The sequence below is a fragment of the Chiloscyllium punctatum genome, chromosome 19, assembly GCF_047496795.1.
Source record: "Chiloscyllium punctatum isolate Juve2018m chromosome 19, sChiPun1.3, whole genome shotgun sequence".
Taxonomy (NCBI): domain Eukaryota; kingdom Metazoa; phylum Chordata; class Chondrichthyes; order Orectolobiformes; family Hemiscylliidae; genus Chiloscyllium; species Chiloscyllium punctatum.
The window spans coordinates 73171546-73198006 of NC_092757.1; positions in this window are offsets into that span (position 1 = coordinate 73171546).

Sequence of the window (26461 nt, forward strand, 5' to 3'; positions counted from 1 at the left end):
CTGGTCGGTTTCTCAGGGGAAGAGACATTGGCGTTAAATGGAGAATGAGGCAGTAGGAGCAGACATCTCGCCCTCATTTAGCTGAGGCATTTCTTTCATGGTCCCAGAGAATAGGAGATGCGGGTGCAATGGTTGTTGAGTGGCAATGTTGCTGGGTTTGTGACTAGACAATGCAGGCTGATACTCCAGGGAGATGAGTTCAAATTCTACCAACACCGCTGGTGAAATTTAAATTCAATCAAGATTTTAAAAAAAAATGTAAAACTGAAAGCTAATCTCAGTGATGGTGACCATGGGATTATTACAGATTGTCATAGGTACTCATCTGATTCACTAATACTGTTTGGAGGTTGAGAAAGTTGGCCTGAAGGTGACTCCAGACCCACAGCAATGTGGTCGTCTCTTAACTGCCCTCACAAGTCACTCAGTTCAAGGGCAAATAAGGATAGTGAACAAATCCTGGTCTGGCCAGGAATGTCCACATCCCATACAAAAAAAAACAAAATTGTGATGAATGAAAATGCTGTGAGAGAAAATCATTTCAGTGATCTGACTGTGGTAGTCGAAGCTTTACAAGTAATATGAGTGGTTTCATCGGATTTTTTCAGAGGGTGTTTGTTCATTACTGATTATGCAATGCTTGAAGTTGGTTTGCAATTGCTTTTGTAATTAGTAAGATATTTCAGACAATTTGCCATGTTCTCGTTGAATGACGGAGTTGATTCAATGGGCTGAATGGCCTACTTCTGTTTCTATATCTTATGGTCTTGTGGTCTAATTAGCAACAACTTGCATTTCTATAGCATTCGTTATACAGGATTGTAAGGAATCAGAGCATGGACCAAACCAATTGGCGCTGGGAGCCTTCCCCACCATTCAGTACAATAGTGGCTGATCCTGTACTGCCACTTTCATGCCTATCCTTGTATTCCCTCATTTCCCTAGTGCCCAGAAATCCACCAAACTGAACAAGAGAGCTTGAACAGAGCATTAAAAATAGAGAATGCAAAGATTCGTAACACTGTCCTTAAAGTGATCTCCTCTTATCTTAATCCTAAAACAGTCAACCAATCTATTTGATCATCCCAGGCTCTTCAGCCACAATGATAGCACAGTTAAGAAATTCTCCATTTCATCACTGACGATCAAAGAAATTGAAACCCCACTACAAGGGCAGATGCTGCAAGGCTGAAATATGTATGGAAAATGCTGGACAATTTGATCTGACCACACTGTCTGGGTGTAATTCAATCATGACTTTCAAATAAGAATTGGATAAGGACCTGAAGAGAAAAGGTTTTTGGGCTATGTGGCAAAGACAAGGGAAGGGAGATGAGCTGAGTAGCTCTTGTAGAGAGCTGGCTTGGATGTGAAGGGCCAAATGGCCTCTTTCTGACCTGAAATCATTTTGGGTTAGGTGATTCTACTTCCAAGCCAGGTGGCAGCTGTAGAGAGACAAAAACAGTTCACATTTTAGGCTTGTGAACTTTCATTTGAACTGTGTCATGTTGACAGTCACTGTAATAGGAATGATTCTAATCCTGTGAACACTGCACCCCCTCTTGATAGATTTTTTAATGGATGAAAAGGAGAGAAAAGAAACATATTTTGACAGATTTCACAGGTAGAGGGTATATGATACCTATAAAAGCATAACAATAGGGCACATGAAAGCAGGCAGCACAATGTAGATGTTGAAAGAGTGAATTTGGAAGATTGGTAGAACACAGAACATAAAAACTGGGAGGCAATTCAGGCCCCAAGCCTGATCCATCATTTGATACAATCATGACTGATCTCCAGTCTCAATACCACATTCCTACCCTTACCTCATAACCCTTCCTATTAAAAACCATAGGGACATAGGAACAGAATTAGGCCTTTCAGCCCATTGAGTCTGCTCCACTATTCAATCCTGGATGATAATTTTCTCCTGTCTTCTCCCTGTAACCCTCGATCCCCTTACTAATCACAAACCTATCTATCTCTGTCTGAAATACACTCAATGATTTGGCCTCCACAGCCCTCTGCAGCATTAAGTTCCACAGATTCCCTACATTACTGGGATCATTCTTGTAAATCTCCTCTGGACCCCCTCCAACACCAACACATCCTTCCTTACATATGGGCCCAAAACTGCTCACAATATTCCAAATGCAGCCTGATCAAAGACTTATAGAGCCTCAGCACTACATCACTGCTCTTATGTTCTAGCTCTCTTGAAATGAGTACCAACATGGTATTTGCCCTCTGAACTGCCAACTAAACCTGCATGTTAACCTTAAGAGAATGCTGAACTAGGACTCCTAAGTCCCGTTGTGCTCAGATCTCTGAAGCCTTTCCCCATCTAGAAAATAGTCTATGTATTTTTGGTATTCCTACCAATGAGCACAGTGTCACACTTTCCCACATTATATTCCATCTGTCACTTCTTTGCCTACTCTCCTAGTCTGTCCAAATTCTTCTGCAGCCTCCTGGTTTCCTCAATGCTACTCAATGCCCTTCCACCTATCTTCATATCATCTGAAAACTTTGCAACATGCCGTTGTCCAGATCATTAATGTATAATGTGAAAAGTTGCAGTCCAAACTTTGACCCCTGCAGAACTCCACTAGTTACCATCTGCCATCCTGAAAAAAAAACCCTTTTACCCTCATTCTCTGCCTTCTGCCAGTCAGCCAATCCTCTAACCATGCCCATACCTTGCCCCTAGCACCATGGGCTGTTATCTTATTTCACAGCCTCCTCTATGTCAAAGGTCATCTGGAAATCCAAATAATCACATCCACTGACTCTACTTTGTTTAATTTAATTGTTACCTCCTCAAAGAATCCTAACAGATTTGTCAAAAATGTTGTCTATTTTCTCCTTAAATTTACTCATTGTCCCAGCACCCACTGTACTCTGGAAGACTGAATTCCACAGATTTATGAAATTGACAGGAGTAATTTCTCCTCATCTCTGTTTATATCTGCCACCCCTCATCCTAAAACAATGACCTCTCAAACAGGAAGTTAGAGGACCAGAGTATATGTAGGTTAGTGAGGATAAGCACTGACCTTCTGGTCAGACCACATTTAGAGTATTGTGGTGCAGTTTTTTGCCCAATATCTCAAGAAGGATGTACTGTCCCTGGAGCATGTTCAGAGGAGGTTCACGAGAATTGTCCCAAGAATGAAAAGCTTAACATATGAGAAACGTTTGAGGGCTCTGGGTCTATACTCGATTGAGTTTAGAAAACTGAGGCTGGATCTAATTGAAACATACAAAATACTGAATGGCCTGGACAGAGTAGATGTTGGGAAGATGTTTCCATTGATAGGAGAGACTAGGACCTGAGAAAAGGCAAGACCTTTTTGAACGGAGATAAGGAGAATCTTCTTCAGCCAGAGAGTGGTGAATCTATGGAATTCATTGTCACAGAAGACTGTGGAGGCCAGGTCATTGAGTACATTTAAGACTGAGATAGATAGGTTCTTGAGTATCAAGTGAATCAAGGGTTACACAGAAAAAGGGAGAGAATGGGGTTGAGAAACTTATCAGTTATGATTGAATGGTGAAGCAGACTGGATGGGCTGAAAGGAGCATAAGTTAGCCCATTGTCTTATAGTCTCTCCCCTGTACACAGAGCTGTGGGTGGTCAACGTTTGAATATTCAGTGAAGATCTGCATCCACTAACTGCGTTGATTTGCACACCAAAATGGATAAGCCTAATGTATTTGTACTGGTATGTAGGAGAGGATATCATTCTCCAACCAACTTTATTGAGTGCAAAAAAAAGCTACTTTGAAGCATGTGGCAGAGGAATTGGTATTTTCCAACTGCTACTGAAAGCACCACAGCACAATTGTTTGGGCAGCTGTAAAATGCACCAGCATGGGTGTAGAAGTTGCTGCAAATCTCCATAACTGTATTGATACAAATCATCCTTCTTACTTGTCAGTCCACCTGCAGACCTATAATGGGCCCAGCTGGCCAAATAATAACGTCTCCAAGGTAAGTAACTCACATGGAGGTGCTGCTCATGGGTACACATTACCCACTCCCTCAGGCACATTCTGCTCGGTAATACACACCAATCACATTCACCCGTACATTTCAGTATCATTGCTGGTGAGGCAAAATAAACATGTAGCAATTCTGTTTAACTTCTTCATTTTTGTCCTCATGGTGAAACAGTAAAAAGGTCGACAACCAGCCTCCACATTCTCAATAGAATGCACTACAGATGTCTCTACAAATGTTAGAGATCACTATCTGCAAGAACAAATGCAAACCATGAATGATGATGATTATAAGCCAGTGGTTTGAACTGAATGTTTAATTTGAGGTGGCAGTGGTGTAAGTGGAGACCGAAGAGTGTGGCAAACCATCCATCTTGGCAGTATGAGCCTTTGGTGCACTTTGGGCAAAGTGCCTTTGGGCAAACAGCCACCTTTCCCTTTGGTAGCTGTCCATCCCAATCTATAGTGTGTAACAAGACTTTACACTTGACACTGTTCATGTTAGACAATGTAAATGTGTGGCCATTGCAAAGAATTGTACAGCAACAGTATTTTTCTGACCAAGACACAGAATCATTAATGACCCAGGCATCAAGTACCTGGTGGAATGCAATGTCTACAGAAAGATTACTCATTGCACTTAAATTCTGAATTAATATTGTTTTATGTTCGCAAAATTTAAAACTTTAAGGACTAAAATCAGAATTGCAAACTGTAATGCTTCAATGATAGAAGACATTTAGCTATACCTCCTGATGGCAGGATATTTATGTCTTCAAACTATTAATATTTTATAGTTGAGCCGTAACACAGCAGAGGACATCTTTTATATTAAGTTTTTTGTCATTTTTATTTTCAAGCATATGATCATTTACTACATGGTCATTATATAGAGGTGGCACATGGAATCTGACAGCCTGTGAGTTACATTAAATACAGCCAGTTTGTCATATTATGAGAAGTTGGCGCCAGTTCAATAGTCTGACATTTGAGTCCATATTTTATATTTTAAGTTTGGGGGATTTCCCCAAGTTTATTGAGAACCTAGAGTCTGCCTGAAAGGGTGATGGCAGCAGATCTAAAAGGACACTGGCAGTAGACACATGGGAACACCATCACCTGCACGTTTCCCTCCAATTTTCATACCACCCTGACTTCCAAACATATGGGGCTTTCACTGTAACTGGGTCAAAAACCTAGCACTCTGTCTGTCACTAATGGTACTGTTTCTGTTCCTACTCCACATGGACCACGGCAGTTCAAGAAGGCAGCTCACTTACCACACCTTCTCAAAGGCGACCAGTGACGGACAATTAGTAAATAGAGTCATAGAGATGTACAGCATGGAAACAGACCCTTCAGTCCAACCCGTCCATGCCGACCAGATATCCCAACCCAAAATGTTGGTCCAGCCACATCTTGCTAAAAACAGTAAAATAATTTAACAGCAGTAACTTTGAAAAGCAAATTGGATACATTCAAAAAGGGAATTGCCAAGGGATTGTGGGGAAAGGACAGGGGAATAGGACTAATGAAATCATTCGTTCATAGGCAGGGTGGGCTGTATGTTCTCCCCCTGGGTTGTAAGGCTCTACGATTCTGTGAATGTCATCTCAACAGAACCAGATACAGTCTGTTTCCATGTTAGCCAGTGATGATCACATGTTCTTGTGTCTTAGCCTATCAAAGTACTGAGGCACATCTGTGAGCTGTCCTTTGTATCGGTCACTCTCGTGTTGGTCCAATTTCAATCTAAAATCACTATTAGTGATGGCCTCTCAGCAGAAATTTTCTCTTGCTGCTCCCTCTTTAATTTTGGTGGCAATTTGGGTGAAAAATTTCTCTCCAGTTTATAACAAAGGATGTGGGGGGGATATCGAAAGACAGACCCACATCCTTTGATGCTTTCATTCTTTAATTTTGTTTCAGGGTTGATCTTTGCAAGTTGAAGTCAGAATTGACTATAAAAGGGAGATCATCGAAACAGAGTAGCATTCCACTTATTCTGTCAGTGACATCCAGTGTTGAGACTGCGGGTGTTAGAATCATAGAATAGAATTCTTATGGTGTGGAAAGAGGGCATTCGGCCCATCAAGTATACACTCACCCTCTGAAGATCATCCCACCTAGATCCAATTCCCCCACCTATTCCTATGATCCTGCATTCCCCATGACTGACCCACTGAACGAATGGATACTATGAACAATTTAGCATGGCCAATCTACCTAACCTGCACATCTTTGAATTGCAAGATGAAACCGGAGCACTTGGAGGAAACCCATGAAGACATGGGGAGAATATGCATCTCCACACAGAGAGTCACCTGAGGCTAGGATTGAACCCAAGGTCCTGGAGCTGTGAAGCAGCAATGCTAACCACTGAGCCACCACGCTGCCAGTTTGCAGGGTCAGGGCTTAGGAGATCTTATGAACACTTTCAGTTAATTGCCAGGAACACTCCTCCAGCAATTACCAAAGAGGGAAAGACAAGAAAAGTGGCATAAAATGTGATAAGTATCAGGGTATGGAATGGGAGGGTACATTAAGAAACAATGCTACATAGTTCATCATCCTGCTTTCTAAGTTGGGTGGGGTACAGAATAAGCAAAGATATCTTCATTGGCAAATTGTTATCCATGCTTGGTGAGCCTCGCTTTGGCTAGATAATTAGCCCTGCAGTGCTTTTACCTTCATTATATGCTTGCATACCAGTATTCTGCTAGTGCAGAATCAAAGAACTGTCCTTGTTTGGATGTCCCCTTCCTGGGACAGACTCACTGACGTGATGAGCATGTTTGGTGTGGTACAGTCAGCACACAACATTAAGAGGTGTTCAGGAAGGTCATGTGTCCATCTGGAGTCTTTGAATCAAATGCACTTGGAGTACCAGGTGCTGTTTTGGTGTTCTGTCTTCAGGAAGGGTATCATTGTCTTAGAGAGTGTGTTCACCAGATTTGTTTGTGGGATGGTGGGATTGGGCAAACTGTGTCTCTATTCTCTACAGTTTTGTAGAATGAGGGGTGATCTCATTGAAACCAACAAAGTACTTAAAGGGATACACAGGGGAGGTGTAGGAAAGATGTTTCCCCTGTTTGAGGCATTTAGAACTAGAGGACATCATTTAAAAATAAAAGAATGCCATTTGAACAAATGAGGAGAAATCTTTCTTACTCAGACCATGATGAATCTTTGGAATATCCCAAAAGCTCGATCTTTGAGCATGTTTAAAGTAGAGATTGATATATTCCTGATTACAGTACCAAAAAGTGTTATGGAGATAATGTGGGCAAAAAGCATTGAAGAGTTCAATCAGTCATGGTCAATGATTGTATTGGCGATGGACTGAATGGCCTACTCCTGTTCCTATCTCAGCTATGTCCCAGTCTATTTCCTGAACGTCTGCTTATTTTATAGCTGGAGTGTACTTGAAAGGAAGTGGACCTTTCATCCCAATGATTTTAGTGAAATTCTGAAGAAGTATTCTGTGCCAGAGATAGTGTTATCCTCAGAAAGGTTCAAATAGCTAATTAGGTATCAGTATTGGAGCTGGAAATTAGCAAATGTCTGAATGGGTACTCAAAGCAATTAACTCAGTTGGTTGTGTGATGATAGTATGGCTTTAGGTATGATGTATTTTGTCCTGTTTCTTTTATAAAAAGAAGTTGAGACAGAGGTGGAGAATGGTTTGTTCCAGGCTAGTAACGTAAGCAGCTTGTGAGGCTTTGGGTTTTTTCTAAGGTTGGAACAGTAGAAGAAGCATGAAGGGGTGGGGTCAAACTCCCACTGAACCGGGATTTCAGTTTAACTTTCAGTCACTTCTGGAGTCTTGAAGTTAGTTGTGGAAGCTCTTATTCCTTTTTCTGTTACAGCTAAACTCTTATGATCTCTTCCTGCTGCAAGAATTATACATGAGACAATCTATTTTACTGAATTTGCCTTTGCCAGGGGTGTGTTCATGAGATGTTACTTTTTGGAACAGAAACTGTTCAGTAGTTAAATAATTTATCATTCTGTTAAAATTTCCAATACAGTTACATTATTCCAATTCTTCTTTCTTGTGATTGTATTTTAACTGTAGTGTAAGACTAAAGTGTGTTATACATCAAGGCTAGTAGTTTGACCAATCACATTGCATCTGGAACACAGCACCTTACATTTGCCTTTAAAGATAAGAAAAAGTTGGGGTCTAGGTTATTTTCTTAATACATTCTGGAGGTGGTTTAGTCTGATCCATAACAAACTAGGAACTCATGTCGGGATCAAAATCTCTAATCCCAGGTTGGGTTTAGGATTATTGGATTCAAGGAGCGGTGAGTGTTGGTGTTCTCTTTTCAGGGGTTGTATTTGATTGGTTTAAACAGGCTGTGTCTTAGGTGGTAATGGCTCTTTCAGTGACAAAGAATTTCCTGAGGGTGAAGAAATAATTTTGGGAATTTTACAGGGAGTGAGCAAGGCAAAGCTTGTGGAATTGGCAGACAACATGGAATTGGGTTTGCCATTGTCTGTGCGAAAAGGGAGGTAATTGCAGCAATAGCTCAATGTTTACGATTGCCATAAATGCCATTGGAATTTTTGAAAATAACTAAAATTTAATTTCAAATGAGACAGCTTGGACACGAAAAGAAAATGAAACAGTTTAAATTACAACTGAAAGCAGAAGAAAGGCATAAAGAGAGAATAACTCAAGCAGAGGAAAAAAGAAAGAAAGGAAGGTCCTCACAGAAGAAAGGGAGAAAGAGAGAGCTTTTGAACTTCATAGATTGGAACTCAAAACTCAAAGTCAACTTAAAATCATAGAATTATAGAATCCCTATAGTGTGGAAACAGGCTCTTCAGCCCAACAAGTCCACACTGACCTTCCGAAGAGTATCCCACCCAAACCCATTCCTCTACATTTATCCCCTGACTAATGTACCTAACTTATAAATCCCTGAACATAATGGGCAATTTAGCATGGCCAACTCACCTAACCTGCACATCTTTGGACTGTGGGAGGAAACTGGAGCACCCGGAAAATGGTGCAAGTAGAGAAGAAATGTAGGAGTAGTGATGAGGACAGTGATGGAGAACAATCTCATCATAAACAAACCACATGAAATACCAGTGAGAAGTCATGTCGGGAGTAAGGAAAACTGAAGCTAAAATACAAAAACATTTTCGTGGGCCTGGACTGTATAGAGATGTGGTATTTTGCTAGACATTCACATATATCAATTAACATGAAACTTTGGACATTGATAGAACCGCCAGCCTTTCCTTTGATAAGTCAATAAAGACATTGAAATTAGATCAAACATATGATGCTCTTCGAGAGATGATTATTTTGCAGGAGTTCAAAAATTCACTTCTTGCAAGTGAGGAACCTTTTTACAAGAGTCTTAATTAATTGCAAAGGACCGCTACCAAAAACAAAATGTGGAAATCAGTATTTGTTGACCATACTGGATGTATCTACGAGATTTCCAGAGGCCATTCCATTATGGAGTATCACAACTAAAAGGAATGTAGAAGAGTTACTCAAATACTTTACCAGATACGGACAACCCACAGAAGTACAATCAGATAAAGGGCCAACTTTTACATCGAAGTTATTCAAAGAAGATAGTTTAAGAACAAACAATTCAAATCCACTGAGTACCATCCAGCATTGCAGGAAGCATTAGAATGGAGGCATCAAACTTTAAAGGCCATGTTGATGGCTTATCGACAAGATTATCCAGACAATTTGGATAAAGGAATTCCATTTGTACTTCTTGCAATTAGGGGTGCAACTAATAAATCAACTAAATTCAGTCAATTTGAATTAGATTTTGAACATGAGGTGAAAGGACCACTGAAATTAATTTAGAAGAAATTATTGAATCAGATTTCAGAGACCACATATTTGGACTGCATGTCAATTTTTAGGAAATGATTAAATAGAGTGGGTGAGCTGGCTACACAGCATTTAAAAGTAGCACATCATGTGATGAAACAGGAAGCATTCAAGAAATCAAAGATCTGTAATTTTGCCAGTGGAGATAAATTATTAGTGTTATTCACAATAGTAAATGAACCTTTAAAGGCAAGGTGTAGTAGGCTTTATCAAATCAAAAGTAAATTGAGGTGAATTATTTGATAAGAACACCAGGAAGGAAGGAATAAAACTCACAGAGTGTGTCATGTGAATATGTTCAAAAGGTATTTTGACAGGCAAGGAAAGCAAAAGGAGAATGTGTTACTGGTTACAACACAGAGTGAAGAATCAAGTTCGGAGGATTCTGATATGGACATTCCTTAAATTAAAATGGACAATGAGGAAGTTCTCAGAAATTGAAGTAAATTAGTAAGTTATCTTTCAGAGGAAAATCGGATGACCTGAAAGAGTTATTAGAGTCACATGAGGAGGTATGTAGAAATAGTTGGGAAGTAATCTCATGCCACATAATGTAGATATAGGGAATGCTGTTCCAATTAAGCAACATCCTTCTTGACTTAATCCTCTAAAGTTGACACAGTTTCAAGAAGAGATTAAAAGCATACACAGAGATGACATAATCAAAATGAGTTGCAGAAAATAGAGCTCACCCATAGCAATGGTGCCAAAACCAGATGGTACCCAATGATTATGTGCGGACTACCGCAAAATCAATGCAGTTACAAAATCTGACTATTCCACATTTTGATGACTGTATTAAGAAGGTGGGATAAGCAATTTATATTTCTAGGTTGGACTTACTCAGTGGATATTGGTAGGTGTCAAGAGTGTGGTGCTGGAAAAGCACAGCAGGTCAGGTAATATCAAGGGAGCAGGAAAATCGACATTTTGGGCAAAAGCCCTTCATCTGGAGGGATGCAACTAGTCAAACCACTTAATTTTTAAACGAAACAGAATTTGTTTACAAGATAACCGAATTATACACAAATCAAAGAACAGAATGCAGAATAACCTAACCTATCCAAAAACCCTACAAATTATAACGACAAAATGATGCTGTTCCCTATACATCGATGATCCCCATCAACACTCCTTGGCACAAAAGTCAAGAGTCAAGAGCCGCTTTTATTTGTCATTTCTATCACATACAACTGATGCAGTAAAAACGAGACAGCGTTCCTCTAGGACCCAAGTTATACAAAAGGTAAAATCAGGGTCTTGTTGGAGAGAAGTCAGAGTGAGAGGAGGATCAGCCTGGTTCTTTTGGGGTCCAGTAGCTTTTTCAACTGCCTAACTGCTTTCAGTGTATAGCCAGACCAGAGAGAAACTGAGCTGAGAGAACTGGCCACGCCCTTTGCATTGTACAAGTGTTTTTTTAAACTTAAAAGCCTTTACCCTGAGGCAGTATCTGTTAGCTGTAATCAGACTGACCCTAAAACCCTTCCAAGTCTGTGTCTTTTACGTCCTCCTGAAAAAAAAAGCCAAGGACACCATAACCTTGTTAAAGGAGCAGCATCATCACAATGCAAAGCCATTTGGGATGACTATCGATGGGTGACGGGAGTGTTGGTCTGTACTCTTGCAAGACGACGATGAGAAGATACAAAGACCTAATGGCTATTTTTCCAAAAAGTTGAATATTCATCAACAGAAATATTCCACACTTGAGAGGGGGGCCTTGTGTTTGGTGCTGGCATTGCAACTTTTCAACATTTATGTTGCCAATAATGTGTCTGAGACAATTATATACACTGATCATAACCCCTTAAAGTTTTTGGAAAAACTTAAGGATAAAAATACCAGAGTGTATAGGTGGTGATTATTATTGCAGCCATTCAACTTCAGAATTATGCATGTGACAGAACAAGAGAATGCAATCATGGGCGTATTGTTGTGACATTGATCAGTAAACTCAGAGGCATTCGGTGGCAGGAAGAAACTGATTGAAATGGACTGTAGTAATGAATGTTTGCATGCTCAGAGTCAATGTAATGTATATGAATTATAATGTACTAATAGTGTAAGACTAAAAGTTTTTTAAAATGAAGCCATCTTTGTATATTGATGGTTCATCTTTTTTAAGGAGGAGGGGAATCTAATGATACTATGGCTTTAAGAGGTGTACTTTGTTCTGATTTTTTTTCATGAAGAGAAGCTGAGAGAGAGGTAGAAAGCAGTCTGCTTCCAACCAATAAAGTAATTAGCTTGTGAGGCCTTGGGTTTTTTTAAAAAAGTTGGAACAATTGAAGTAGTATAAAGGGATGGGGTCAAACTCCCACAGAACTAGGATTTTAATTCAACTTTCAGTAGCTGCTGCTGTCTTAAAGCTGGATGTGGAAGTTCTTATTTCTCTCTCTGTTACAGCTAAAAACTGGGTTTCTCTTCCTTCTACAATTGCATGTGAGGCAACCTATTTTACTAAATTTGCCTTTGCCAAACATGTCTTTATGGATATTACTTTTTGAAACATTTACTGTTTAGTAGCTAAATAATCTATTATCCTGTTAAGTTTTCCAGCAGAGTTAAGCTATTCCAATTGTTTTTTTCTTTTGTTTGTGTTTTAACTGTAGTGTAAGAATAAAGTATGTTTTGCGTCAAGCCTGGTAGTTTGACCAATCACATTGTATCTGCAGCACAACACCTTACACTTGCCTTTAAAATAAAAAAAGCTGGGGTCGAGGCTATTTTCTTAATACATTTTGAAGGGGTTTGGTCTGGTCAATTACAGTTGAATGGCTGGTTTGTAAAGTTGAAGAATAACAGCAGAATAAGTGCAATTCTCCCAGTGGCTGAGGTTATCATGCACTTTGCCAACCTCATCCCTTGTCTGAGAAGTGGTAACCCTCAGGATAAACTATTGCCAGTTGCCTCTCTCTAATGGGAAAGTACAACTGTGCTGACATTAACTTCAGTCAATATATACTTAATTACTTCAAGATTTTTGAAATGTTCTTTCTGCTGTTTTTGTTAATTGCATCTGCTGTATAAAAGTTTCAAAACAGATATGGCAAGTACTATTTCACTTAGGCAAGGTCAGAACACCAGACACACACACTCCTGCACACACACACACACACATACACACTGTACAGACCCATACACTCACGCAGACCCTCTCTCATAAACAAGCTCTCTCTCATACGCTCACAGTTACACGTCCACACTCACACACAGACAGGTATAGGTTTGTGGGGTGAATTTGTACTTGCAGAATTACATTTTATTTTGCTCAAAAACTACATGAACCCATGTAAGGTTCTGTAAATCTGTTTTTTAGATAGAATCAGTCTGACCATTGTGGCACAGTTTCACACAGGGCACCTCACACCTCCAATGCATTATCTGGGCTGACATGACACCTATTGTTAAAGTTCACTTGAGAATGTAACTTTATAAAAGTTTTGCAATTTACATATGAAAGAACCGAAACCAACATGTTCATTCTAAAAGCTAAGAGACTTAACAAACAATCCAGGTCTTTTTCAAAATATAATTTCAATTACATCACAGTGAAAACATTTGCTATAAATTCTGTATCTTATGATCTTCACAACCACCTGATGAAGTGCTCCAAAAGCTAGTGCTTCCAAATAAACCTGTTGGACTCCCGTGGCCCAACATTACAACTCTCCCTCCCACTCTGCCGAGCACATGGAGGTCCTGGGCCTCCTTCACCGCCGCTCCCTCACCACCAGACACCTGGAGAAAGAACGCCTCACCTTCCGCCTCGGAACACTTCAACCCCAGGGCATCAATGTGGACTTCAACAGTTTCCTCATTTCCCCTTCCCCCACCTCACCCTAGTTCTAAACTTCCAGCTCAGCACTGTCCCCTTGACTTGTCCGACCTGCCTATCTCCTTTTCCACCGATCCACTCCACCCTCTCCTCCCTGACCTATCACCTTCATCCCCTCCCCCACTCACCCTTTGTACTCTATGCTACTTTCTCCCCACCCCCACCCTCCTCTAGCTTATCTCTCCACGCTTCAGGCTCACTGCCTTTATTCCTGATGAAGGGCTTTTGCCCGAAACGTCAATTTCGAAGCTCCTTGGATGCTGCCTGAACTGCTGTGCTCTTCCAGCACCACTAATCCAGAATCTGGTTTCCAGCATCTGCGGTCATTGTTTTTACCTCGTTGATTTTAACCCTACTGCGAATCTTCTTGCAAGGAATCCTGCCTTGAAGAAGTTTTCCTCCTCTCTCTACAAGAATCTCAGGGAGTCCCTCTCCCACTGCAACTCCCAGGTCATTTCCTCTGCCCTGAAGCTCTTCAACCATGTCCTGAAACAAACTCAATACCACAGCCACATTTGCTTCCTCAGTGCCTGCCTCCGTAACCAATTCATCCCACTGGACTCCGGACCACCTTTAAACCAGCAGAGTTCGGACCCAAACAGGACAAACAGTACAGACTACAGATTCAAAAACACCAGCAACAGTTCTCCTTCAGGATCCTCCGCTCCACGCTTGCAGCAATGCACCATCACCTAACCTCTCTACAGTCAGCCCTGCCTCAGCTGAGGGCCACACTCTCTCAGAATTGCAAAGGACCCACTCTGTACTACACCCTCAGGAGAATTCATACTCTCAACAAACAATATTTCAATTCCATCTCAAACATCAAAAACTGTAAGTACAACAAACTTTTATCTACCCATCTCCATAACCAGCACTCCTCAAACATTCCAGAAGATTCCCCTGGCCTCACAATCTCCACAGACGCTATTAGCCATGCAGCTGATGCAGCTGCCACCCCCACGCTGATTGATGATGTCACTTCCGCCCCCATCATGGCCACTCCCACAACCACTTCCACCCCTCACAATTCCTCATGCGTCACACATGACATCACTTCTGCCCTTCACATCATCGCTGATGCCACATGCTCAGTGACTTCTGCCACCCCTACTGCCGTGGTCACCACCACTTCCGCCCCCACCAATGCCACTCACCTGCATTCTGCTGACATGCCCCCCACAGACCCCACTGTCACTATCCCCACCCCTAGAACCCCAGGGGGAACACTACCCCTGCTCATGACTCCACCCCCATTCCCCCCACCATCACACCCAATCCAGTTACAGGTTCCGCCCCCACTCCAGATCCCAGCTCCCAGCCCTGCCGAGTTTTCACCATCCCCCCAGACCTCCCCCTCACTGAGGACGAACGATCAGTCCTCAGCAAAGGACTCACCTTCATCCCCCTCCGTCCACGCATCAATGAATTTAATTCACGACGTGACGTCGAACAATTCTTCCATTGCCTCCGCCTCCGAGCTTACTTTCACAATCAAGATTCCCGCCCACCTTCCGAGGACCCCTTCGCCCACCTCCAACACACTGCATCCACCTGGACACACCGCGCCGGCCTATTACCTGCTCTCGACCTCTTCATTTCCAACTGCCGCCAGGACATTAACCGCCTCAACCTGTCTACCCCCTCCCCCACTCCAACCTCTCACCCTCACAACGCGCAGCCCTCCAATCCCTGTGCTCCAATCCCAACCTCACCATCAAGACAGCGGATAAAGGGGGCACAGTGGTAGTCTGGCGCTTGAACTCTACACCACTGAAGCCAAACGCCAACTCGAGGACACCTCTTCCTACTGCCCCCTCGACCATGACCCCACTCCCCATCACCAAGCCATCATCTCCCAGACCATACAGAACCTCATCACCTCAGGAGATCTCCCACCCACAGATTCTAACCTCATAGTCCGGGAACCCCGCACTGCCCGGTTCTACCTCCTTCCCAAGATCCACAAGCCTGACCACCCTGGCCGACCCATTGTCTCAGCATGCTCCTGCCCCACTGAACTCATCTCTACCTACCTCGACACTGTCCTATCCCTCCTAGTCCAGGAACTCCCCACATACATTCGAGACACCACCCACGCCCTCCACCTCCTCCAAGACTACCATTTCCCTGGCCCCCAACGCCTCATCTTCACCATGGATATCCAATCCCTCTACACCTCCATTCGCCATGACCAGGGCCTCCAAGCCCTCCGTTTTTTCCTCTCCAGATGTCCCCAATAGTACCCTTCCACTGACACTCTCATTCGTTTGGCCGAACTGGTCCTCACCCTTAACAATTTCTCCTTTGAATCCTCCCACTTCCTCCAGACCAAAAGGGTAGCCATGGGCACACGTATGGGTCCCAGCTATACCTGTCTCTTTGTGGGCTACGTATAGCAGTTGATCTTCCGTAATTACACCAGCACCACTCCCCACCTCTTCCTCCGCTACATTGATGACTGCATTGGCGCCATCTCATGTTCCCGCAAGGAGGTTGAGCAATTCATCAACTTCACCAACACATTCCACCCTGACCTTAAATTTACCTGGACCATCTCTGATATCTCCCTCCCCTTCCTGGACCTCTCCATCTCCATTAATGACAACCGACTTGACACTGACATTCTTTACAAACCCACCGACCCCCACAGCTACCTGGATTACACCTCTTCCCACCCTACCCCTTGCAAAAATGCCATCTGGTATTCCCAATCCCTCTGCCTCCGCCGTACCTGCTCCCAGGAGGACCAGTTCCACCATAGAACACACCAGATGGCCTCCTTCTTTAGAGACCGCAATTTCCCTTCCCACGTGGTTAAAGATGCCCTCCAATGCATCTCGTCCACATCCCGCACCTCCGCCCTCAGACCCCACCCCTCCAACTGTAACAAGGACAGAACGCCCCAGTGCTCACCTTCCACCCTACCAACTTTCGCATAAACCAAATCATCCGCCAACATTTCCGCCACCTCCAAACAGACCCCACCACCAGGGATATATTTCCCTCCCCACCCTTTCCGCCTTCAGCAAAGACTGTTCCCTCCGTGACTACCTGGTCAGGTCCACGGCCCCTTACAACCCACTCTCCCATCCTGGCACTTTCCCCTGCCACCGCAGGAACTGTAAAACCTACGCCCACAACTCCTCCCTCACCTCTATCCAAGGCCCTAAAGGAGCCTTCCACATCCATCAAAGTTTTACCTGCACATCCACTAATATCATTTATTGTATCCGTTGCTCCCGATGTGGTCTCCTCTACATTGGGGAGACTGGGCGCCTCCTAGCAGAGCGCTTTAGGGAACATCTCCGAGACACCCACACCAATCAACCACACCGCCCCATGGCCCAACATTTCAACTCCCCCTCCCACTGTGCCGAGGACATGGAGGTCCTGGGCCTCCTTCACCGCCGCTCCCTCACCACCAGACGCCTGGAGGAAGAACGCCTCATCTTCTGCCTCGGAATACTTCAACCCCAGAGCATCAATGTGGACTTCAACAGTTTCCTCATTTCCCCTTCCCCCACCTCACCCTAGTCCCAAACTTCCAGCTCAGCGCTGTCCCCATGACTTGTCCGGACTTGTCCTACCTGCCTATCTCCTTTTCCACCTATCCACTCCACCCTCTCCTCCCTGACCTATCACCTTCATCCCCTCCCCCACTCACCCATTGTACTCTATGCTACTTTCTCCCCACCCCCACCCTCCTCTAGCTTATCTCTCCACGCTCCAGGCTCACTGCCTTTATTCCTGATGAAGGGTGTTTGCCCAAAATGTTGATTTCGAAGCTCCTTGGATGCTGCCTGAACTGCTGTGCTCTTCCAGCACCACTAATCCAGAATCTAACCTGGTGCTGTGTGATTTTTTTTAACTGTCAAGGAGAAATGGGCAAAGCTCACACAATGGAAATCAGTCTAGTTAGCGAGGTTTGAGAAGACTTGTAGCTCAGTTTGAGGTTCTGGTTATTAAGTTTGCTCACTGAACTGAAAATGAACCTTTTCAATGGGCAAATGTACTTCCAGATTGGTCTACTTAGTTGAAGCAAAGTGAATGAGACAGTTCTGCCATACTTAAGTTACTGCACCAGTCCATGGGATGAAAGGTAAGGGGAAGGAGAGGAGATTCAGGTAGAGTATAACAGCAACATAGTTTAGTTGGGCCAAATGGCCTATTTCTATTCTCTGTAATATCAGCTTGGAGAAAATTCCTAGTCAATGATTCATATTCTTCATTAATAATTTGTAATCTCTGCAATGACTTTTTCTTAAATGATGGCTGTATTTCTAAACTTCTGTCTTAAATGAAGGTGCCTCCTCAATGTAGTCCTGGCATTAAATTTCAGTGGAAATGAACAAGAGAAATTATTGATTTTATCCTTCCCAGCTGGATAAATAAAACGAATAAATAAACCTTATTAATGAATCAGCAGTGAGATGAAACCAGCTCATCAGATACTCATTCAACTTCATGTTATCCAAATATCCTCCATAGTTTGTTCAGAATTCACTGAGGGAGTTGAAGCGCTCTATTTTTTTGTTGTTCGTTTTAAAAACCACGATACAATCAAGAGAACTCTGTAAAAGCTGTCATTCCTAACATAACCAATAGAGGGAGGCTCTAACAGCCGAGATGAGGCTATTGAAAGGGACACGGTTTCTTGTTGATCCATTCTCATGCATGATACATTTTGTTATATTTGTATTGATATCGGGTTTAATTTGCCTTCCCATACCATACACTGCATTCTAGCTAAGATGCCTGATTTGTAGTGGACAGTTAATGGTACCATCATTAAAGCTGGTCGCAGCAACATTAGAAGACACAGAATGTTACACCCTCCCTCAATCCGTGCTGGAAGGGGTCAAACACGCACTCAGTGTCACCAGTCCTCCACCCCTAACCTAAGTATGATTGAAGTCAGGAGTTAAACCCACATCTATCAATATGCTCCAGGCTTTACTTTACAGTCACAACTTTAAGGGCCTTGTCTAACGATGGTAGTGTCCCTACCTTGTCTGAACAAGTTGATTAAAAATAATTATAAACACATACATGTATTTAAGTCAACTGGAAAATATGGAAAACATTGAGCAAAGTAAAGTATTTCATGGAATCACCTAAGTTTTACAGTATAGCAGGAGGTATTTGGCCCATCACGCCTGCACTGGCTCATCAAATAAGCATCATTACCTGGTGCCAATCTCCTGCTTTATCCCCATACCTTTACACATTCGTATTATTCAAATAATCATCTAATGCCCTCTTGGATGCCTCAACTGAACCTGTCTTTATCACACTTCCAGGCAGTGCATTCCACACCCTATCTATTCACCGAGTGAGAAAGTTTTTCTCATATCCCCCTCACTTATTTTGCAAATCACTTTCAATCTATGTTCTGCTGTCCTTGTTCTCTTTACTAATGGGAACAGTTTCTTCCTGCCTACTCCATCCTGTACCCTCATGATTTTGGATACCCCTATCAATTCTCCTCTCAGTCTTCTTCTTTCCAACGATATCAGCCCCAACTTCTTCAATCTACCCTCATAACTGAAATGTCTCAACTCTGGAATCATTGTTAGAAATTACTTCTGACTTCTCTAGAATATGTTCACATCCTTCCTATAATGTAGCACCCAGTACTGTACACAGAACTCCAGCTGAGATCTAAGCAATGTCTGATACAAGTTCAAAGTTACCTTCATTGCTTTCAAGATGCTGATAACTAACGTGCCTTTAAACATTTTGCAATGAAAGTAGACACTGTGAATATTAGAATGTAGAATTTTATTTGTGAAGACAAGGTTTAACTTTTGTATTCCTTCGTCTTATTATTCCTCTTTGTAGCTTTCTCCATTTCGTAGCTTCAAGCAAAATTACAAGTTTCAAAATTTTTCCAATTTTAATTATGTTGCCGGGACATATTTCCATAATGTCCTGTAGGGACACATTGGAAAGTGATAATGTCCTGGTTTGCTAAGGTAATTTTTACATAATTAGTTCATCGAGGTAAAGGGGGGAACCTTATGTATGAGCAGCATTACTTGTCTCTCTCCAAATGTATATGTTGCTCATACCATAACCCCAGAGGCACAATAGTAGAGACCCTGGCTTATTCTAAACTTACTCTCGTTGCATTAGTTGAGAGACTGCCATATGACACGTGAGGTTGGGATGAGGAACGTGTTAATGACCTCCCATGTTTCCCACATTTTGATCCAATGGATATCTGCAGGTAGTTCTTGCTCAGCAAGGTTCCATATGGGGTGCCATGGCAGAAGGTGGAAAATTCAACAGGTTATCTTACAGTAGTTAAAGGAGTCAGAAGTAGTCCCGTTGAGGAATCCATTATTTCCCCAGAACCACCAGTTTCAACATTGAGCAAGTGTCTAACTTTACGTCAAAGGGCACCATGTCCATGCCTGACAACGTAAGATAGAGGGCCTATTGCCTGCCAAGCACAAACCCATTGAATATCTTGCCATCCAGCAATCCATCAACATTTACCTGCAAGAGATCTCCATCAATGCTGGCAAGAATTTTGCTTTCCAAAAATATACTTTAATCATAAAATACGTAAAAGATATTACAAAGATATTTCAACTTGAATCTTAGGAAATTTGTGATAATGCTCACTTTGTTCCCACACAGCTGAGAAAGCATTCCCTGTCCAGAAACTGGATTGGCTATTGTTTTCACTCTGTCCCTGTTAAGGTAATTTTACATAGTGTAATTATATATCACCTCTTCAAGGTCACACTGCTGAGGGCAATGTACATTTTTTTTGTTAATTCATGGGATGTGACATTGCTGGAAAGGCCAATCATTGTTGCTCATTCCTATTTGTCCTTGAGATGTCGGTGGTGAGCCACCTCATTAACTGCTGCAGTCCTTGTAGTGTAGGGACAGCCATAATGCAGTTAAGGAAGGCAGTTCCAGGTCTTAGACCCAGCAGCAGTGAAGGAACAATGATGTAATTCAAAGTCTGGAAGTTGTGTTTCTTGGAGGGAAATTGGCATTCCCATTCATCCAGGTCCTTCCTTTTCTTGGCCATAGAGGGTGTGCTTTTAGGGAGTTTCTGTTGGAGAAGCCGTAGTAGGTGCATCTTGTAAATGCCTGCACTGCATCCAATGTGCACTAGTGGTGAGGTGAACGTATATTTAAGGTGATGATTGAAATGCTAATCAAGTTAATAAGATAAAGGAGCAGAATTAATTCATTCGTCCCATTCAGCTTGCTTCACCATTCGACCTAGGCTGATATGCTCCTCACCCCCATTTTCCTGCCTTCCCCCCCATAACCTTTCAACCCATTTTCAATTAAAAATCTGTCTAACTCCTCCTTAAATTTACTCACTGCCCCAGCATCTACTGCCCTTCGGGGTAGAGATTCCACAGACTCACAACCCTTTGGGAGAAGTAGTTTCTCCTCAACTCTGTTTTAAACTTGTTATCTTAAGATTATAATCTCTCATCCTAGAATGCCCCACAAGGGGAAGCATCTGCTGCACATCTATTTTATCCACACCTTTTATCATCTTGAATACGTCAATTTGATCTCCCCTCATTCTTCTAAATTTCAGAGAGTATTCACCTAAACTGTTCAATGTCTCTTCATACGACAAACCCTTCATCTCTGGGATCAACCTAGTGGACCTTCTCTGAACTACCTCCAATGCCATTACATCTTTGTTCACATAAGGAGATCAAACTGTGCACAATACTCCAGGTGCAGTCTCACCAATGCCTTGCATACTTCCTTTAACTATAAAAGCCAAAATTCTATTCACTCTCTTTATTATCTGCTGTACATGCACACTTGTTTTCTGGGACTGATGAACAAGTACACCTAGATCCTGCTGCACCCCAAAGTCTCTATCCATTAAGGTAATAGGTCACCTTCTCATTTTATCGACACAAGTGCATGACCTCGCACCTAACCACATTAAACCCCATCTGCCATATTTTAGTCCACTCTCCTCACCTATCTATATCCATTTGTAAAGTTCTTATTTCCTCATTGCATTTTGCTATCCCACTTATTTTTGAGTCATCCACAAATTTGGCTATAGAGCATTCTATCCCTGTATCCAAATCATTAATGTAGATTGTAAATATCTGGGGTCTAAGGACCAAATGCTGTGACACCCCACTGATTACCTCAAGCCATCCAGAAGAAAACATATTTATCCTGACTCTGTCTTCTGTCCATCAGCTAATCATCTATCCAGTTTTATAAATTACCCCTAATCCCATATGATCCAACATTGTCAATTAACCTTTTGTGCAGCACCTTATCATATTCCTTCCAGAAGTTCAGATATATTACATCTACAGGATCCCCATTATCCACTGTGCTTGTTACATCTTCGAAAACTCGAACAAATTAGTCAAACATGACTTGCCCTTCATAAAATCGTGCTGACTCTGATGGATACGTTTTGACTTTCCAAATGTCCTGATATTGCTTCCTTGATAATTGATTCTAACCCTTTCCCAATAACAGATGCTAAACTAACTGGTCTATAATTTCCCACATTTTGCTGCCTCACTTTCCAATCTACTGAAACCTTTCCCATGTCCAGGAAATTTTGGAATATTGTAACCAATGGATTACTATCACAGCTGCCACTTCCTTTAATACTCTAGGATGTAGGCCATCAGGCTTGAGGGGCTTGTCTGTCCTCAATCTTAATAGTTTGCTTAGTACCTTTTCCCTATCAATGTTGATTGTTCTAAGTTCTACTTTATCTATTGCTTCTGACTTGCCCATTCCAGCAGGAATGGTACTATTGTTCTCCACCGTGAAAACTGAAGCAAAGTATTGATTCAACATCTCTGCCATCTCAGTGTTCCCCACTATTAACTCTCAAGTTTCACCTTGAGCGACTCTCTTCTCTTTTATATATCTGTAGAGGCTTTTGCTATCGTTTTTGATATTTTGTGCTACTTTTTCTTTCATAATTTATTTGAGCTCTTTTTATTAATTTTTGATCTTTATTAATCGAGCTGACTTTGGCTTGGCTAATGGTAAGAATCCTGCATTATTACAGTTATACTCTTCGAAGTAAATGGAGAGTACCTCAACACATTTCTGACTTGTGCTTCCAGGTGGTGGATAGTGTTTTGGAAGTCAGCAGTTGAGTTATTCCTAGCCTTTGACTTGCTCATACAGCTACATTATTTAAATGGCTGACCTTGTTGCATTCCACTCAATGATAACTCTAGGATGCTGATGGTGGGGAATTTGGCATTGATAGTAGCATTTAATGTCAAGGGGAGAAGGTCGAATTCTGTCTTGTTTGAGAAGGCCACTTACTGGTCTGTGTTGAGGCACGATGTTATTTGCCATTTATCAGGACAATCTGCGTGGGTTTCCTCCGGGTGCTCCGGTTTCCTCCCACAGTCCAAAGATGTGCAGGTCAGGTGAATTGACCATGCTAAATTGCCCGTAGTGTTAGGTAAGGGGTAGATGTAGATGTAGATGTAGATGTAGGGGTATGGGTGGGTTACGCTTTAGCGGGTCGGTGTGGACTTGTTGGGCCGAAGGGCCTGTTTCCACACTGTAAGTAATCTAATCTAATCTAAATAGTGTCCAATTGAACACAGATTACCACGGTAACAGCAGATTTATGAATTGTACTGAACACTGCAATCATTCGCAAAAAAAATTACACTTCTAATCTTATGCTGGAGAGATAGTCATGGATGAAACAGTTGAATGTGGTTGAGCATAGGACACTACCTCAAGGAATTCTGGCTATTGAGGGAGTGCAGCGTAGGTTCACGAGGTCAATTCCTGGAATGGCAGGATTGCCTTACACGGAAAGACTGAAGCGACTGGGCTTGTATACCCTTGAGTTTAGAAGACTGAGAGGGGATCTGATTGAAACGTATAGGATTATGAAAGGATTGGACACTCTGGCAGGAGGAAACATATTTCCGCTGATGGGGGAGTGCCGAACCAGAGGACACAACTTAAAAATACGGGGTAGACCATTTAGGACCGAGATGAGGAGAAACTACTTCACCCAGAGAGTGGTGGCTGTGTGGAATGCTCTGCCCCAGAGGGCAGTGGAGGCCCAGTCTCTGGATTCATTTAAGAAAGAATTGGATAGAGCTCTTAAAGATTGTGGAGTCAAGGGTTATGGAGATAAGGCTGGAACAGGATACTGATTGGGAATGATCAGCCATGATCATATTGAATGGTGGTGCAGGCTCGAAGGGCTGAATGGCCTACTCCTGCATCTATTGTCTATTGTCTATTGTCTATTGAATTCAAGCAGTGAGGTCCAGGTTCTGAGATGAGTAGCCTTCAAAATTTTCTTTGTGTATCTCAAACCAGTGAAAAGATATCCACTGATTCCAATTAACTTTAATTTTACTACATGTCCTTAATGCTACACTTGATAAAATGTATTGGAAAATATGGATGCAATCTTCACATTCAGCTACAATGGATGAATTTCCTCACCACTTCAACAATGCATAAACCATGTGAGAGCATTTTTGCCAACAGTTCCAATTTTTGCCAATTGTACATCAATAAATGAATTGTTCAAAGAAAGCTCATGCTTTAGCGCCTAATGTCCCTTGAATTCTCTCTGGTTTCATTTTACATATTTCAGATTGACAACTAATGCTGGAACTACTGCGACCTGGGCTTGCATTGATAATGTACTACTTATAAGTTTGGCTGAGATCTATGAGGTGCAAAGAAGCCAAGATCAGATGGACATGAAGAATTCTGAACCCAGTAGAAGTTGGTGATTTGGAAACAAGATTTCTGCCACTGCTTCATTAATTTCAAAGCATTTCTTATTTCTCTATTTAGAATGCAGCCACAGGGGCTAGCTTCAACCAGGTTGAGGTCACAAGAAAATGCACCATCCCTTTCTCCTATTCTACAGGTGGGTTCCTTAAGACCATGGAGGAGGAGAAAGTGAGGACTGCACATCATTTCCAAAGGACTCACTCCTGTGTGTTACTGCCTCCATGGAGGGAGATCACAACATAAAAAGGAGGTTTTCCTTCACTCCCTGTACTGGTATAGTGTATGGGAAACCTCGGTGGCACATCATGCTGTTCTGATGGATTACTAAGAAATAAGCACCTATTACAATTGATAGATTGATACCATCGCTTGAAAATACTCAAATCTATTAAGGTGCATTGGTCATTTCCACTGATAAGAATACAAATATCTTTCAAAGTGTGTAGTTTAAATAACCAGATGATCAGAATTTTATGGCAGAATAATAGCAAGATTAATGTACACACTATTATTAGTGTGAGAAGGACCCAGTCATTTGTGGTGCAGAAGGGATTTGTCCATGTGTTGTGAATTGGATATTTAACTCACAAAAATGGCAACTGGCCATCGACCTCTCTTGAAATTGCTGCTTTGGGTTGTTACAATAAAATGCATTATAGAAACTTAAGGCTGGTACTTAATAGCGTAAGAACCCTTTTTATAATGATGAGATTTATGTTCCTGAAATGCCAAGCAACCTGCTCAACCCCAGAAATGGGATAATTTAAACCATGAAGTCTCATTCCTACATGTAATAAATCACTCTTTGAGAATTTTCTTCCCTGAATTGTTCTTTCCTTTTTTAAACTTGCTCATAATTCAACCTTTCTCTCCCTCTCCTTATTTCTTTTTGTTTCCGATCTGATTGTAATTTGGCCTGTTTCCTTCTCTGTCAGTTGTCTGTTTCTTTCTCACCCTTTAACTTTCACTGGTTAAGGAGATACCCTTGGTTCCGTCACCCACTCTGTGCTTGCTCTGCCAGCAGTTTGCAGTACAAAAATTATTCAAGTTCAAAGGTGAGGGAGGAATATTCAGCGGACCCCAGCATATCTGGGGCCTAGAATCTTTCAGCAAATAAAACAGAAAATGACAATGTGCTGTATTTATCGGTCTTCATTCTTTTCCCCGCCCTATGTTTTATTGCTATGAAATCCCTTGTTTTCCTTAACCAGAGACACTGAGTAACCTTTGCCTCTTCATCAAGTGCTCAGCCGTTCAAGCTCATCCCCACTTTCTGGCCTGTGCAGCCATCAGTCAGAATTATTTTCAATGAGCACTTCTATATCTCATGTCAACACCCAGTTCGAACCCATCACTGAATGCCGAGGCTGCATCGCATTTTGCATGTTTATCAGGCTCGTGCATTGCTATTAACCTTTCCCTCTGCTACAGCCCTCTCGACCTGCTGTAGTTTACAGGCTCTGATGGCAGCAGCTGCCTGGATCCACGTCGGTGCAAAGGAACGCACATTAACATTTTCTTCCTCGACTCGAAATGAGCAACGAGGGAAAAAAGAAAGCCTCTCACACATGACCAGGAATTTATTCCAGTAAACAACCTCATCTAATCTCAGAAGACAGTTCAGCAGAGATGTTAATTCAAACCAGCACTGCATTACTGAGAAGCAGATAAAAAAAACTGGGAGAGTTCCATTTCCACATTTTGAGGACAATTCGCCTGAGCTATATTTACCTAGGTGTAGAAAAACACCTTAAATTACAAACTGTGTGACCATAGCAGGAACTGGATCGAAGGCACACACTGTTGATCTATTGAAATGGAATGGTTTTGAGGATGGGGGTAGATTGAGTTGAGAAACCAAATCATAGGAGTAAAACAGAAGTCTTTTTTTCCAAACCTTCAAAAATAATAGCAGTTTACGTAGGACATTGGATTGCAGCATAACAGTTGTATTATAATTTTCTCTAACAACA